Source organism: Brassica napus, unplaced genomic scaffold (genome assembly GCF_020379485.1).
Source record: "Brassica napus cultivar Da-Ae unplaced genomic scaffold, Da-Ae ScsIHWf_1271;HRSCAF=1816, whole genome shotgun sequence".
Taxonomy (NCBI): Eukaryota; Viridiplantae; Streptophyta; class Magnoliopsida; order Brassicales; family Brassicaceae; genus Brassica; species Brassica napus.
This window is the reverse complement of record NW_026014690.1, coordinates 286,568-302,962: the sequence shown is the minus strand read 5'-3', so window position 1 is coordinate 302,962 and position 16,395 is coordinate 286,568. Positions and strand designations below refer to the sequence as shown.

General features: G+C 44.1%; 1 long non-coding RNA gene across 1 annotated transcript; it reads right to left on the bottom strand.

Annotated features, from left to right (window-relative positions):
• Positions 1 to 2,793: 2,793 nt before the first annotated feature.
• On the bottom strand, positions 2,794 to 5,011 carry LOC125596743. Its single transcript, XR_007331224.1, has 2 exons — positions 4,215 to 5,011; positions 2,794 to 3,648 (listed from the first exon to the last, which is right to left on the bottom strand). It is a non-coding gene; the product is annotated as an uncharacterized LOC125596743 (long non-coding RNA).
• Positions 5,012 to 16,395: the final 11,384 nt, after the last annotated feature.

Genomic DNA, 16,395 nt, shown 5'->3' with positions numbered 1-16,395 from the left:
GCAAAATAACTCTGATTTTCCTTTAGCTTTTCTCAACACTGACACATGAACCACATTGTAGTAATCTGATACACTGCTGATAAATCAGCTGCAAGCAACTGCTCCAATCCGCTCCTTCGAAGGATACAATCTCATGTACCATGGTTTAAGCTGCTTTAGCTTCTAAGTTTTTGATCCTCTCTGAAATTTTCTCATTTTCGGGTTTACTACATCGCCCATATGTAGCTTCAATTCCTTACAGCGGTTAGCTGCATAACTCCTCTGACGGCTATGGGTTTTATAAAGCCAATCTTTGAGCATATCCATTTGCTCTACCGTCTCTTAAACCATTAATAATTTTAACTCATGTCGCTCCCCCACTTTGGTCCAACAAAGTGGTATACGATAAGGCCTACCATAAACAGCCTCGTACGGTCCATCTCAATGCTTGAATGATAATTGTCGATCTTAGGCAAACTCTATTAGAGGTCGATGATTTCAGAACTTCCATCCCATTTGAAGACGCAATCCCTAAACATATCCTTTTAAGTTCTGAGTAGTCCTTTCTGACTGACCATTTGTATGCTGATAATAAGTTGTATTCATATAGATCCTTGTCCCAAACGCCTTCTGAATGACTCCAAAATGTAGAGGTGAACTTTGAATCCCAATCCGAGACAATGCTGACAAGAGCTCCATGCAACCTCAAAATCATGCTAATATAAATCTGCGCCAACTAATCAGCTCTCTCTGCCTTCTAAATTATTTAGGAAATGAACTGACTTGGTAAGTCTATCCATGACTACCCATGTGGCATCCTTTCCACATACGGTGATTAAAAAAAAATTCAGTAACGATATCCATAATCACCATGTCTCATTTCCTTTTCCACTTCAGCAAAAGCAAGCTCAAAATAACATGATCGATAACTGATCCTCTGCCATAACCATCTGACATAGACGCAATGTAGCTACAATCTTTTTCATAATAGGCAAATGATAGTAACGCTTTATATCTTTGAACTCCTTGATATTTCTGATGGGTAGAGTAACACGAGTGATGTGTTTGCTGTAAGATCCCTTTTCTTAGCAGCTTATCGTCCAACATACAAACTCGGTTTCGATATAGGTGCATCCTGCTCCAAGCTGTATGATATCCAATATTCCCAATCTCGATCTATTCAACCAAAACCATAAGGCTAACCTGCGCATGGCGTATCCTCCATAGCAAAACTGCATGCTTCAATCCTCAAGGCCATATGTCTTTCCCTTGACAATACGACACACAATTTGAGACTAGCAACTGTCCCAGTAAACTCCTGATCTTCCTTTGTTCCAAATACGTCGCTCATATGCCTACCCAAGACATTTGTCACCTGGTTGTCCTTACCAGATGGCATGCGATATCCAAACTATAGCCTGCTACAAACTCATTCCGACTGCACTGCCAAATTGCAATTTTTAATGTGTAGATAAATGTCAGACTCTAATGATCCCATAGAATCTGGACTTCCTTCTCGTACAATTACGATCTCCAAAACTATAACGCAATTACCACTACAACCTCTCTGGCGTGATGCATATGAATGACTTAATCTTCTTACCTCAATTTAAATCCAAGCCAGTATATGGCGCATCAGAATAAGCCTCAGCCACGGTAGAACCAAAACTGGTGTCTTCATTAGTTGTACTTCTATTTCGTGAAACTCCTCGAACAAAAATCTATCCAACCACACTTAACGTCTTTACATGTAGAATGTATCTTCAACATTACTATAACGGTGAAACCCTTGATGAACTTCTAGTAGTACACTGTTAACCCAAAAAGAACGACAGATTTCTGTAGTGCTCTTAGGTTTCGATCTCCCCGAAACGCTATTAATCTTCTTTGGACCTATCAAAATTCTGCTTTCAAAACCATGTTACTCAAAAATCCGACATTCCTCTGCCAAAAGCTACAATTCCTCAACTTAGCGAACAACTGATTCTCTCTAAGCTTATCCAACACAATCTTCTAAATGCTCACAAATCTCATTTCTACTCCAAAATAAATCAGCATTTCGTTGATGAATACAATCGCACACCTATCCAAATGTTCACGAAAACGTCATTATTTCTTCATGAATGCAACGGTGCCTTTGTCAACCCAAATGGTATCACTACAAACTCATAATATCCATAACGGAAATCTGCATTCCATACATACTCCTCAGCTATAGCAATCTGATGGTATCCTGATGCCAAGATAAACTTCGAAAACGATGAACCTCCATTAATCTCTTAACTCCCACCTTTCTTCTTTACAACAACAATGATGCTCTCCATGGTGAAATACTTCATCTGATAAATCCCTTATCAAAGAGTTCCTCCAATTGCTTTCTCCACTCAGTCATCCCTGCTCGTGACAGATGATAAGAAACTCGTGAAACCAGTGATGTTTGCTCCAAACAAATCACAAAAGCGTCTCATGTGTCTTGTTGTGGCCGTTCCAAAGGTCACAATTATATCCTCATATCCTACAATAACCGGAAGATCCTGTAGCTCATGCTGTCCATCATCCTTAACCATCGAAATGGTAGCCAAAAATCTCTATGTTCTTATATTCCATAACCCCTCAGTATGTAGCATGCATGCAATAAAAATTCCATCTGCTCCAGAAATATGAACTCGTGCCTTCAGGCAATCCAACACTACTCGATGTCGTGATAGCAAATCCATCCTAAGCATGACATCGTAAAAACGTAGCTCCACCTCTGACGAGTCTCCGGACAAATAGGTCCTCCAAGCATAACTGGTATACTGCGATGAATATAAATAGCTTCCAATGTCCTATGTCAGTTGTCCAAACTGACACATCTCTGAAAAGATCAACACTGCCAAAATTGGTAAACATACCAAAGTGTAACTCCAACATCTACACAACGCAAGCTGCTGCACCCCAATTCAAAAGCGATCTCCACGAGTTCACAAAACAAATATACCTCCAAAATAGTCAATATACTCGTGCACATGCCAACCAATGGCTCATACCTCACATCACATAATCTCCAGTAACAAAACTAAACTCGTGGAACGATTGCTTGAAGTGGGCTGGTGGCAGAAACGTCACATGTCCACTCCTGGATAACCTCGAAATCATGACCGAAGAAACTGATAACTCCTGAGAAAACTGACGAACTTAAACATCGCCCAACTGCTGAACATCTGGCGAGAACCCTGTTAGTCGAAGGACGAATGACGATGTTTTTACTCATCGTCATAGAAAGAGACATTTGAGTTAGTAATCACTGGACAGAATGGTGCTAAAAGAATTTCGAAATATATTAATAAATATTTTTTTTAAAAAAAAACAAAAAGAACGTTGAAAACCGATGAAAACCGAATCCCCTGACCGCCATCCCGGACGGAACCGGGATGGAACCCCGCTCTGATACCAAAATTGCGACACCCGTCACCTCCTATCTGGAGGACAGCGTGTCACCCCCGACGCGTCATCATACAACAATGTGACATCCGTCTCCTTCTCACTAAGGACGACGGGCCACCAACAATATCCATAATATAAAAGCCCATAAACCCAATAACGCTCACCCAAAACCCAAATAAAAATCCGTAGGGAAAGTCCAGTAGCACCAAGTCCGTCTAAATATCACATACTTATTTGTCTCACCTGAAAAAGGGAAAGAGTGAGGGGGGTGAGCGATAGGTGAATCGCCCAATGAGGTATGGGGGATGCTACCCCGAAGTCCATGGACCCGGACATAGCACTCCGAATAAATATAAATTAATTCTAATGCATGTCAAACACGGTACCTAAAGTACCCAAGCAACAAACAATGGTCCTAGCGAGGTGCACACTCGCCGCCCACTAACAGGCCAAAAACATAACACAACTCGAGATAGTGCTCGGACACCGCCCGTGGACGATTTATCGACACTTCCAGGCTACAGCTCAACCGGTCGACTAAAGTTGGCCATAACCTCATACAATCCGGCATACAGAAGTCCGTCTCTGTATCCGTCTCCACACAAAAACAATCCTAGCTAAGATTTTACATTTAAGTGAAACAATCAATGTTGAATCCTCTAGCCCCCTAGTTCCGGTTTATGCAAAGAACCTAATAACTAAACAAGCAATGACAGACTCGATTTCAAGCAGACGGAACACATTAGAAATAAGTTATATTTATTCGAGGTCCTAAGCCGTGTAAGAGGAGTTCGGGAATAGACCCTCACCTTAGCAATAGAAAAGTAGTGTTTATGAACTCCAGCTGCTCAAATAGACTCCATATCTGAAATCAGATCGAAATTCTGAGTCAGAACGCCTTTCGAACGGTTAAAAACGGAACTGGTCAAGGTTTGCGGAAAAGTCAACTCGCTGGTCAAAGGTCAATCCGGTCAACCCTTGACCAGAAATCGATTTGACATAACCGGCCGGTTTACCTTAATCGAACCGAAATTAATTTAAACCGGTCAAACCAGTCAACCAACCGGTTTACCGAGTCAACCGAGTTGACTCGGCCGAGTTGACCGAGTCACCGGCAAGTCACCGGTTTCGGTCACCGACCGCGACGGCGGAGGGCGGCGGCGTCTTACCGGAAAGTTCGCCGGCGGCAACGGCGGAGGCGATTCCCGGCGGCGGCGGAGCTGCGGCGGAGGACGGTGGCGGAAGACGGCGGAGGCGATATCCGGCGGCGGCGCGTGGAAGAAACGCGCGCAGTCGGCGTAACTTTTGGAGGCGCGTACGGCTTCGTCTGAGCTCCGATTACGGCGTGGTTGGTGTCTACGGCTTCGTCTCGACGAGAGGAACACGTTGATGGTCTTGCATGCGAGAGATTCTCAACGGTTAGGGAGATATAGCTGATTTACTGAACGGACGAAAACAAAGCTTAAGAGGCGGCGGTTTCCGGCGATTCTAAGATGCGGTTGACGGTGATGACGAGCTTGACGATGCCCTGGCATGTGGTGGCTCCGGCGATCTCTGGTGGCAACATGCAGTGGTTTCTATCTTTCTTTCTCTTACTCTCTCTCTCTCTCTCTCACTTCTTCTTCTCTCTAACTTCTGATTTATTTTCTCTTGCAGGAGAAAAACAATGAAGATGAGGTATTTATAGGCAAATATCTTGGGTCCTTAGGTAGTGCTTGGACTTTAGCTGGCTAACAAGTTCCGAGACTGGGATCGGGTCGTTACAAGTGGCTTCTCTATCCTCCAAGATACTAGCTCTCAACATCAGCAACTCCATGTCTTGATAGTATTCTTCAACAGTTCGTGTTCCTTGGGTAGTCTTCGCAGCTTTGATGTAGGTCGCGGTGATAGTGACTTGGAACAACCGTTTGCGCATGAGTGACTTCATCTCGTGCCATGAATCAACCGGATTCTCTTGGTTAAGCCGTCTAGTAGTTACAAGTTGATCCCACCAACTCAACGCATAATCATAGAATTCAGTTGCTGCAATCTTGATCCTTTGGGCATTGGATGTTAAGTTATGGAGATGATTAAGTGAGATGATCAAGGGTTTACATAAGAAGAAAGATCAAGAGAAGAGATGGAGTAGTTGTGTACGGACATGTACGGATAGGGAGTGACCGTACAGTCTAGGTATCTTGGGAAGGAAGGCAATCATTTATCTGACTTAGAGTGGACAAAGACTCGACCAGAGAGAGAGGCTTTAGGCCAGGACCGTTGGAGGATCAGATAGAGCCGCGGTCTAGCTGTTGCTAGCTGTAAAGGCAAAAGGAGCATCTCAAAGATCCTTTTGGCATCAGCGTGTAACAGCTCTCATCCGTTCATTCAAATGAGGCGCGCCCCTTCCAGTTTGACTACACATGCTTAGTCTTTAGGTTTTGCTTTCACTATTACAAAACCCTTGTATGCTGATCCATATAAATATGTAATCATCCATAATAATAAATCAGACAGTTCTATCCTATTAATCTCTCTACAATTTCGATCATGATTATCCATTAGTCACTAATCCTTTCTCTACTCAACCTAAATCATACTACTCTCTCATATACAACTCAGATTCTCTAAATCTCATATGGTATCAGAGCCAGGTTCGAAAGAATCTGAGTTCTTGTTTGAAACGTTGAGAAACATTTTGAAGCTTTGCAACCATCCGTGGAAGACCAAAGCTCAAAGGTGTTCATCCTTGCGTGTTGTGTGGGTTCTAGACAAGTTCAGATCAGTTCTTACAAGATTCGTTGGTTCAAGGTCTCATCTAACTCAAGCTTTCGAAGTCAAGTGGTGTTAAGATGGAGAACATGAAGATGAAAGTGGCGATTACCTTTAAGGGAACAACTACCTGGTTGGTCTCGCCTAGTGAAGACAACCGTGGAAGTAAGGGCTTGTGGAGTCATGTTATACCTGGTGAAGCTCCGAAGCTCATTACTCAAGGAGAGGGCCAAGAAGAGGTCTCAAGTGAAGCTGTAGAGAAGTGGCAGCAAGAGGACATGGTGGTGATGTCTGTTCTTCATGGGTCGTTGGAGCCGGCGATACTAAGGCATACAGCTACTGTGAGACAGCCAAGGAGCTATGGGACACTTTGAAGAAGTGATGGGAACACTTCAAACCTGAGCCGGGTCTTTGAAGTGAGCAAAGCCATACAACCTAGCTCAAGAAGACCTTAGTCCAAACCAAAGATGGGTACTTGGTGCTTGATGGAACTTTCAAGCTTATGTGACAACCAATCATGCATGCCAGATTAAAATTTTTAGATCAGATAATGGAGGAGAGTATGAGATTAGAGAGTAGAATAGGTATTGAGAGATTAAGAGAGATTTGGTAAGAGATTAAGAGAGGTTTAGAAGAGATTGTGAGAGAAATGGGGAGATTAAGTATGATCCATGATGAACAAGAGAGAGAGACTAGAGAGAGAGTAACATAACTCGCATACTTCATTAATGAGAGAGTGTTTACAATATATAGGAGGTGATACTAGGGTTTAAGAAGAGACTAAGCATGTGAGGTCAAGTCTAAGGGAGCCTTTAATTTGAACCGGACCAATGAGCCTCTCCACACGCGTGGTCACTATGCTAAAAGTGAACCTTATCCTTCCAGCCTGTGCCAGCCTGTAGAGACGCTCTTCCTCTATCCATAAACGGTCATATGCCTTCTTTGGTCAAGGCAAAACATGATCAGACCGTGAACTTCTTCTCGCGGTAACATTTCTTTACCGCTTGGTCGATACCGTCTGTACGGCCGTACGGCCATGGTACGGACCTGTACGGACCGGTACGGACGGTTCTCCCTAAGGCCAATCCTTCTCCTCTTCTCCACATCACAACCTCTTCAACCCTGAACAACTCTCCTCATATTCCTCAGCTCATCTCAACACTCCCCCTCAAGCTTGACCATGTGGAACAAGTCAAGCTTGGAAGGATCATGAGCTCCTCCTCATTAAAAACCTCATCAAAGAAAACCCATTGGGACAAAACTCTGATGAGGGAAAAAGAGTAAGGACCTCATGATCAGGAGAGTGTATAGATCAGCCCTTAGGCGAAAGATCAAGGAGTCCCAACCTTATGTGAATTGACTCCATTGTCTTTTGCCTAGCCGCCTTAGTGAATACATCTGCCAACTGATCCTCACTCCTTGTGTAGCACGGCAGTATTACTCCCAAGACTATCATCTGCCTCACTTTATGACAGTCCACTTCAATGTGCTTAGTTCTTTCATGGAACACCGAGTTTGTGGCTATGTGAATGGCTGCTTGATTGTCACAGTGCATGGTCATTGGTGTTGCTTGCTCAATCTCCAAGTGCTTCAGTATTCCTTTAATCCATACCAACTCATTTGTGAGCTTTAGCATTGCTCTATACTCAGCCTCGGCACTTGAGCATGACACCACCTTCTGCTTCTTACTCTTCCAAGTAACCATGTTTCCACCAATGAATGTGCAATAGCCGGTTGTAGATCTTCTATCTGTTCTGTCTCCAGCCCAATCTGCATCACAATATCCCACTGCTTCAGTACTCCCGTTACAACCCATCCATATACCAAGCCCTTGAGTTCCATTCAGATACATGAGAACTCTTTCTACCATGCGCCAGTGATGCTCTCTTGGAGCTTGCATATGCTGACTCACTTGGTTCACAGCAAAACAGATGTCTGGCCTAGTGATGGTTAGATAGATCAGCTTCCCCACAAGCTTCCTGTATAGCTTTGGATCATGAAATAGCTTACTATCTTCTAGCTCCCCCTCACGTGGAGCTTTATACCCATCCTCCATGGGCATCTTGGCTGTCTTTCCACCATACGCACCAGCCTCCTTCAATAGATCCAAGATATACTTCCTTTGTGAGATGAACAACCCTTCTTCTGATCTGCACAGCTCAATTCCAAGGAAGTACTTCATTTCTCCCAAGTCTTTGATGTCAAACACAGATTTCAGAAACTCCTTGGTCTCCTTGATTTCAACCTTATCACTGCCTGTGATAACTATGTCATCCACATATACAAGAAGCACAACAATGCCAGCAGGTGTCGTAAGAGTGAAGAGAGTGTGATCAAGCTCTGATTTCCTGAAACCTCTTCCATTTAGAGTTGTGCTCAGCTTGTGATACCATGCCCTTGGTGATTGCTTCAACCCATAGATGGCCTTCTTCAGTCTCAGCACATTCCCTGGTTTCACCATCCCTTCTAGGCCCGGAGGTGGTAGCATGTAAACTTCATCTTCTAACTCTCCTTGGAGAAATGCATTCTTAACATCCATCTGCCAAAGACCCCACCCAAGGTTAGTAGCCACTGATAGGACTATTCGAATGGTGTGTAGCTTTGCAACTGGAGCAAATGTATCAATGTAGTCTTCTCCATAAGTCTGAGTGAACCCTCTTGCTACCAGTCTAGTCTTCTTCCTCTCAATCGACCCATCAGCCTTGTACTTGACTGTAAAGATCCATCTACTAGACACAGCCTTCTTCCCTTTTGGTAGTTCACTCTCATACCATGTGTCATTCTTTATCATAGCTCCTGCCTCAGCTCCTACTGATTCCTTCCATTCCTTATCTTCCATTGCCTCTTCATAGCTTCTTGGAATGTGATTCTTATCTAAGTTTACCATAAATGCACAATGTGCTTCTGGATATTGAGCAAAAGAACACACGGCCTGAGTAGGATGCTTCACAGCTTGGGCATTGTAGTACACTCTCGTGTTTACCCAACTAGAAGGATCCTTCCTCAGCCTTGTACTCCTTCTCAACACTGGCCCTTCTTGTGCCATCTCTTGTTCTTCTTCTACTTGTGGAGTCACTGCTTCAGTCTGTTCTTCAGCTTCAGCTCTAGCCTCTCCTTGTCTCTGATCTTCTTCATTCAGTTCTCCCCTTGCTGATCCTTCTCCACTTTGGACAGGAGAATCAGTTCCTCTGTTTCCTAGCTCACCGGCCTCTTCTAAGCCTTGGTCCTCTAGTTCAGATACTGATTCACTTCCCCCCTCATGTGCAAAGTGGGATGGTTCTTCTGCTGCAGCTGGAGTAGGTTCTGGACGCCTACTCTGATCCTGGGACACTCCAATTCCGAGCCCCTCTAGGATGTTTCTCAAGCAAGCAGCTCTTTCTGATGGCTGGGAGAGATCCTCCAAGTCTTCCCATGTCTGCTCATCATAGTATCCTTTGTCTTCCATGAATCTGACATCCCTTGACACTAGGACTCTCCTAGCTGTAGGATCATAGCATTTGTATCCCTTCTGTGAAGTGGAATACCCAATCATCATAGCCTTGGTGCTCTTTGCTTCTAGTTTGTTTCTCTGCTCGCCTGGTACAAGAACATAACACACGCATCCAAAGGTCCTCAGGTGATCCAAGACTGGCCTGCTCTTGTTGAGTACCTCAAATGGAGATTGATCTGCCAAGATCCTGGTTGGTATCCTGTTGATCAGGTAGCACGCAGTCATCACAGCATCACTCCAATACCTCTTGGGAACCCCTTTGTGGAACATCATGGACCGGGACACCTCCATGAGATGTCTGTTCTTCCTTTCCGCAACTCCATTCTGCTGTGGAGTGTATGGGCAGCTAGTCTGGTGAAGAATCCCATGTTGAGCAAGGTGATCACGAAATGCATGCCCAGTATACTCCCCACCATTATCAGACCTGAAAATCTTAATCTTGGCATGATATTGGTTAGTCACATAGGCTTGAAAATTTTTAAATGCATCAAGGACCCTATCTTTAGTTTTAATCAATGTTAACCAGGTGTATTTGGATTTTTCATCAATGAATGTGACATAATACTTGTAATCATCCCTAGATAAGCAAGGTGCCGTCCAAACATCAGAGTGAATTAAATCAAAGCAGTTTGCATAAAGAGTAGATGATCTCTGAAAAACAGTCTTACAATGTTTGCCCAAAATACATGCCTCACAATCATTATTTTTAAACATGACACCTGGTAACATAATGCTTAAGGCCCTAACATGTGGATGTCCTAGCCTAGCATGCCACAGAGCATCAGTACTTAAGGAAGAAACAGAACTAAACGAGAAACAAGAACTAGAAATAGGTGCAAGGTCTTCAATCATGTAAAGATCCCCCTTGGTTGCTCCTTGCCCAATCAACTTACTGCTCTTAATATCCTGAAACTTAACATCATTAGGACTGAAAATAACATTGCATTGAAGATCAGTAGTGCATTTCTTAACTGATAAAAGATTAGAGGTGAACTCAGGCATGTAAAAAGCTTTTGAATCCTTATTAAACAAGTTCAGTTTACCAATGCCCCTAATGGGAATTCTATCTCCATTTGCAATCATAACATGTCCAAGGGCAGGTTCTATGTCTTTTATCAGATTGTTATCACTAATCATGTGATGAGATGCACCAGAGTCAATTATCAATGGTTTATGCAAGCTCCTTCTAGATGTTTCATTTTCAGCTTTCAGGCTCTTAACTACTCCTAACAATCTATCAGTTATGCTAGTATGAGCAGTGGCAGTACATGAGATTTTAAAAATGTCTAACAGTTTATCAGAGATACTAGGTAATGTATGAGCAGAGTATGAGTATCCAAGAGTGTTGCCTAGCATTTTACCAGACTCCTTGAGGGCTCGGATGAAAGCCTCAAAGTCAGCCTTGGTGATCACCTCCTGAGAAGTTAGAGCTCTGCCTTCACTTTCACCCGCCTTGACATTTGGACTAGCCCCTGATGAGCCGGCACCACTTGCTTCAGCAGAAAGGTGAGCCTTAGCTTCTCTATCCTTGTTGAACTTGCTAGGCCTGAGGTGTGGATGTAGGATCCAGCACTGACTCTTCTTATGCCCCTGCCGCTTGCAATGCTCACAGCTTCCCTCATACTTCTCATACTTCCTTCCATCTCCACGGTACGCTGCCTTGTTTGCTTGCGCCTCTTCTGCTTTATGAGCCGTGGACATTCCCTTCTTGCCTCCAAACAACCCAAGAGAGCCTTCCTCCTTCTGAAGTTGAGCGCATACCTCCTCCATGGATGGGAGAGTAGGTGATCTCAGGATATGCTTGATCACATCCTGGTAGCTTTCATCTAGAGTCATCAATAGCCCAAACACCTGATCTTGCTCTCTCCTCTCAATGAGCGATTCCTCATCAGTTGTGTTGGGTCTAAGACTCTCAAGTTCGGACCACAAAGCTCCAAACTTCCCCATGTGCTTGGTGAGATCTTCTCCATCTTGCCTCAAGACACTGATGGTTTGCTTCAGATCAAACACCCGGCTTATGTTGGACTTGTTTCCATACCTCTTATGGAGCATGTCCCAAAGGCGCTTAGGAGTCTCAAAGTGCACGTAAGCTTCAAGTATGGGGAGCTCCAGGGAGGCATGGAGCACAGACAGCACCATCAAATCCTCTTGGACCCATCTCTTTGCTTCAGCTACCGCAAGAGTCTTCCCGTCGCCTTCTTCTTCATCTTCTTTGGCCACTGGCTCCGGACCATCATCTGTGATGTGGTTCCACAACCCTAGCCTTCCAATGGTAGTCCTCACCAACTGGGACCACATCAAGTAGTTCGAGCCTCCCTTCAGTGCAACCGGAACCGTCACCAGTTTGCTAAAGTTGGTCGTCTCCATCTCCTCTTCTTTAACACACAAGAACAAACTCGCAAATGTAAAGAAAGGAACAAGGATCTCTCAATACCAAAGCCAACCTGGCTCTGATACCATATGAGATTAGAGAGTAGAATAGGTATTGAGAGATTAAGAGAGATTTGGTAAGAGATTAAGAGAGGTTTAGAAGAGATTGTGAGAGAAATGGGGAGATTAAGTATGATCCATGATGAACAAGAGAGAGACTAGAGAGAGAGTAACATAACTCGCATACTTCATTAATGAGAGAGTGTTTACAATATATAGGAGGTGATACTAGGGTTTAAGAAGAGACTAAGCATGTGAGGTCAAGTCTAAGGGAGCCTTTAATTTGAACCGGACCAATGAGCCTCTCCACACGCGTGGTCACTATGCTAAAAGTGAACCTTATCCTTCCAGCCTGTGCCAGCCTGTAGAGACGCTCTTCCTCTATCCATAAACGGTCATATGCCTTCTTTGGTCAAGGCAAAACATGATCAGACCGTGAACTTCTTCTCGCGGTAACATTTCTTTACCGCTTGGTCGATACCGTCTGTACGGCCGTACGGCCATGGTACGGACCTGTACGGACCGGTACGGACGGTTCTCCCTAAGGCCGATCCTTCTCCTCTTCTCCACATCACAACCTCTTCAACCCTGAACAACTCTCCTCATATTCCTCAGCTCATCTCAACAGAGAGTACACAAGCTTGGCGTTCAAACAACATCTAGCTCAGCATGGAGTGCTCCATCAGACTAGTTGCCCCTATACTCCTCAGCAAAATGGTGTGGCTGAGAGGAAGAACAGACATCTCATGGAAGTGGCAAGGGCTCTCATGCTTCAAGCAAACGTTCCCAAAAGGTTTTGGAGTGATGCTGTATCTACTGCATGCTACTTGATCAACAGAACTCCAACTAAGGTGTTGGATGATCATGCTCCATTTGAAGTTCTAAACAAGCACAAGCCGGTTCTTGACTACCTAAGAGTCTTCGGCTGCTTGTGTTATGTGCTGATTCCGGGAGAGCTGCGCAACAAGCTTGAAGCTAGGAGCACCAAAGCCATGTTTATTGGATATTCAACAACTCAAAAGGGGTATAGGTGTTATGATCCAGTAACACGGAGGGTCTTGACTTCTAGAGATGTGAAATTCATTGAATCACGGGGATACTATGATGAGAAGAATCAGGAAGACTTGAAAGATATTACATCAGACAAGGCTGGTGTGCTGCGGATTATCTTGGAGAACCTTGGCATTAAGGTGTCTCAAGACCAACATAGTGGAGGGAGCTGTCCGGAAACATCTCCACAACCTATGGAAGCTACAGAACAACCCCACCTTCATCATGAGGGGGGAGAAGAAACAGGAGCTCAAGAAAGCTCAAGTGATAGAAGAGGAGATGATTTGGCGTCACATGATCAAGGTGGTGTAGAAACAACACAAGATGGTGTGGAAAGCGAATCAGTATCAGTGGAAGAGTCATCAGGTGATGAAACTCAAGAAGAAGTGAGAGAGCCGACTCCTCAACCACAGCCACAACTAAGAAGAAGTACAAGGCTGAGGAAGGATCCTTCCTCTTGGGTAAACACGAGAGTGTACTACAATGCCCAAGCTGTGGAGCATCCTTCTCAAGCTGTGTGTTCCTTTGCTCAGTATCCTAAAGCACATTGTGCATTCATGGTAAATCTAGATGAGGGTTATATACCAAGAAGCTATGAAGAGGCAATACAAGACAAGGAGTGGAAGGAATCAGTTGGAGCTGAGGCAGGAGCTATGATCAAGAATGATACATGGTATGAGAGTGAGTTGCCTAAAGGGAAGAAGGCTGTGACTAGTAGATGGATCTTCACAATCAAGTATAAGGCTGATGGCCAGGTTGAGAGGAAGAAGTCAAGACTGGTTGCAAGAGGTTTCACTCAAACGTATGGAGAAGATTACATTGAGACCTTTGCACCAGTAGCTAAGCTACACACAATCCGGATTGTATTGAGCTTGGCTGTGAATCTTGGATGGGGCTTATGGCAAATGGATGTGAAGAATGCATTTCTACAAGGAGAACTTGAGGATGAAGTGTATATGCATCCACCTCCAGGCTTGGAACACTTGGTAAAGAAAGGGAATGTGTTAAGACTAAAGAAAGCCATCTATGGGTTGAAGCAATCACCAAGAGCATGGTATAACAAGCTGAGTACTACCCTTAATGGCCGAGGCTTCAAGAAGTCTGAACTAGATCACACTCTCTTCACTCTCACAACTCCCTCAGGTATGATTGCCCTCCTTGTGTATGTTGATGATATCATTATCACAGGAAGTGATAAGGAAGGTATCATAGCAACCAAGGAGTTTCTTAAATCCATGTTTGAGATTAAAGACTTGGGAGAAATGAAATACTTTCTTGGAATTGAGATATGTAGATCCAAGGAAGGTTTGTTCATGTCCCAAAGGAAGTATACACTTGATCTTTTGAAAGGTGCAGGTGCTTATGGAGGCAAGACAGCAAGGATGCCTATGGAGGATGGTTACAAAGTCCCACGAGAGGGGGAGATTGAAGACAGCAAACCTTACCAGGATCCTAAACTCTATAGAAAGCTAGTTGGCAAATTGATTTATCTTACCATAACTAGACCTGACATTTGTTTTGCTGTGAACCAGGTGAGCCAACACATGCAAGTGCCTAAGGAGCATCATTGGCGCATGGTGGAGAGGATCTTGATGTATCTCAACGGCTCACCTGATCAAGGAGTATGGATGGGTTGCAATGGAAGCACTGAAGTGGTTGGATACTGTGATGCGGATTGGGCCGGTGATAGAGCAGACAGGAGATCAACCACAGGCTATTGCACATTCATTGGAGGCAACTTGGTTACTTGGAAGAGTAAGAAGCAGAAGGTTGTGTCTTGCTCAAGTGCAGAAGCTGAGTATAGAGCTATGCTGAAGCTGACCAACGAGCTGGTGTGGATCAAGGGTATCTTGAAGCATTTGGAGATTGATCAAGCCACGCCAATGACCATGCATTGTGATAACCAAGCTGCCATCCACATTGCATCCAACTCGGTGTTCCATGAAAGAACCAAGCACATTGAAGTTGATTGTCACAAAGTGAGGCAGATGATCATCTTAGGAGTCATCTTGCCATGCTACACAAGAAGTGAAGATCAGTTGGCTGATGTGTTTACTAAGGCTGCGAGACAGAAGACAATGGAGTCCATTCACATCAGGTTGGGCCTCATTGATCTTGGAAAGAGAAGAAGCTGATCCCCTTGGCTGTGAGGTCTTCACTCTTTTTCCCTCATCAAGGTTTTGTCCCAATGGGTTTTCCTTGGTGAGGTTTTTAATGAGGAAGATCTCATGGCTGTCCAAGCTTAGACTTTCACAAAGCTAAGCTTGAGGGGGAGTGTTAAGTTATGGAGATGATTAAGTGAGATGATCAAGGGTTTACATAAGAAGAAAGATCAAGAGAAGAGATGGAGTAGTTGTGTACGGACATGTACGGATAGGGAGTGACCGTACAGTCTAGGTATCTTGGGAAGGAAGGCAATCATTTATCTGACTTAGAGTGGACAAAGACTCGACCAGAGAGAGAGGCTTTAGGCCAGGACCGTTGGAGGATCAGATAGAGCCGCGGTCTAGCTGTTGCTAGCTGTAAAGGCAAAAGGAGCATCTCAAAGATCCTTTTGGCATCAAGCGTGTAACAGCTCTCATCCGTTCATTCAAATGAGGCGCGCCCCTTCCAGTTTGACTACACATGCTTAGTCTTTAGGTTTTGCTTTCACTATTACAAAACCCTTGTATGCTGATCCATATAAATATGTAATCACTCCATAATAATAAATCAGACAGTTCTATCCTATTAATCTCTCTACACATTTCGATCATGATTATCCATTAGTCACTAATCCTTTCTCTACTCAACCTAAATCATACTACTCTCTCATATACAACTCAGATTCTCTAAATCTCATATTGGAGTAGTGTTGACAATTGAAGACAAGCTCGATCTTCTTTTCCCACTCCAAGTAGGCATCTGGATCCACCTTGCCATGGAAGGGTGGAATCTTAAGCTTAAGTCCTGAAAGCTTGTCTTTGCGTGACCCCCTTCCATCATGTTCACGCCTTGATCTTCCTCTGCTCAGTTCAGAAGATGAACTACTGCGCTCCGTTGGGTTGTGCTCAGTTCTATTGCGCGAGTAGTAGTTGTCGGTTTCTTGTGAACCCGCATGCTCTTGCCGTACTGGAGTAGGCCGGTTTCTTCTAGACTCATTGCTATGTCCCTGGCCAGTAGCTTGCCTCAACTCTTGTCTCATCTCCTCACGTAATTCCTTCATGCTAGCCTTGAGCATATCAGCCATAGTAGAGATCATGGTCTGATTCATTTGTTCGGTCATTTGATCT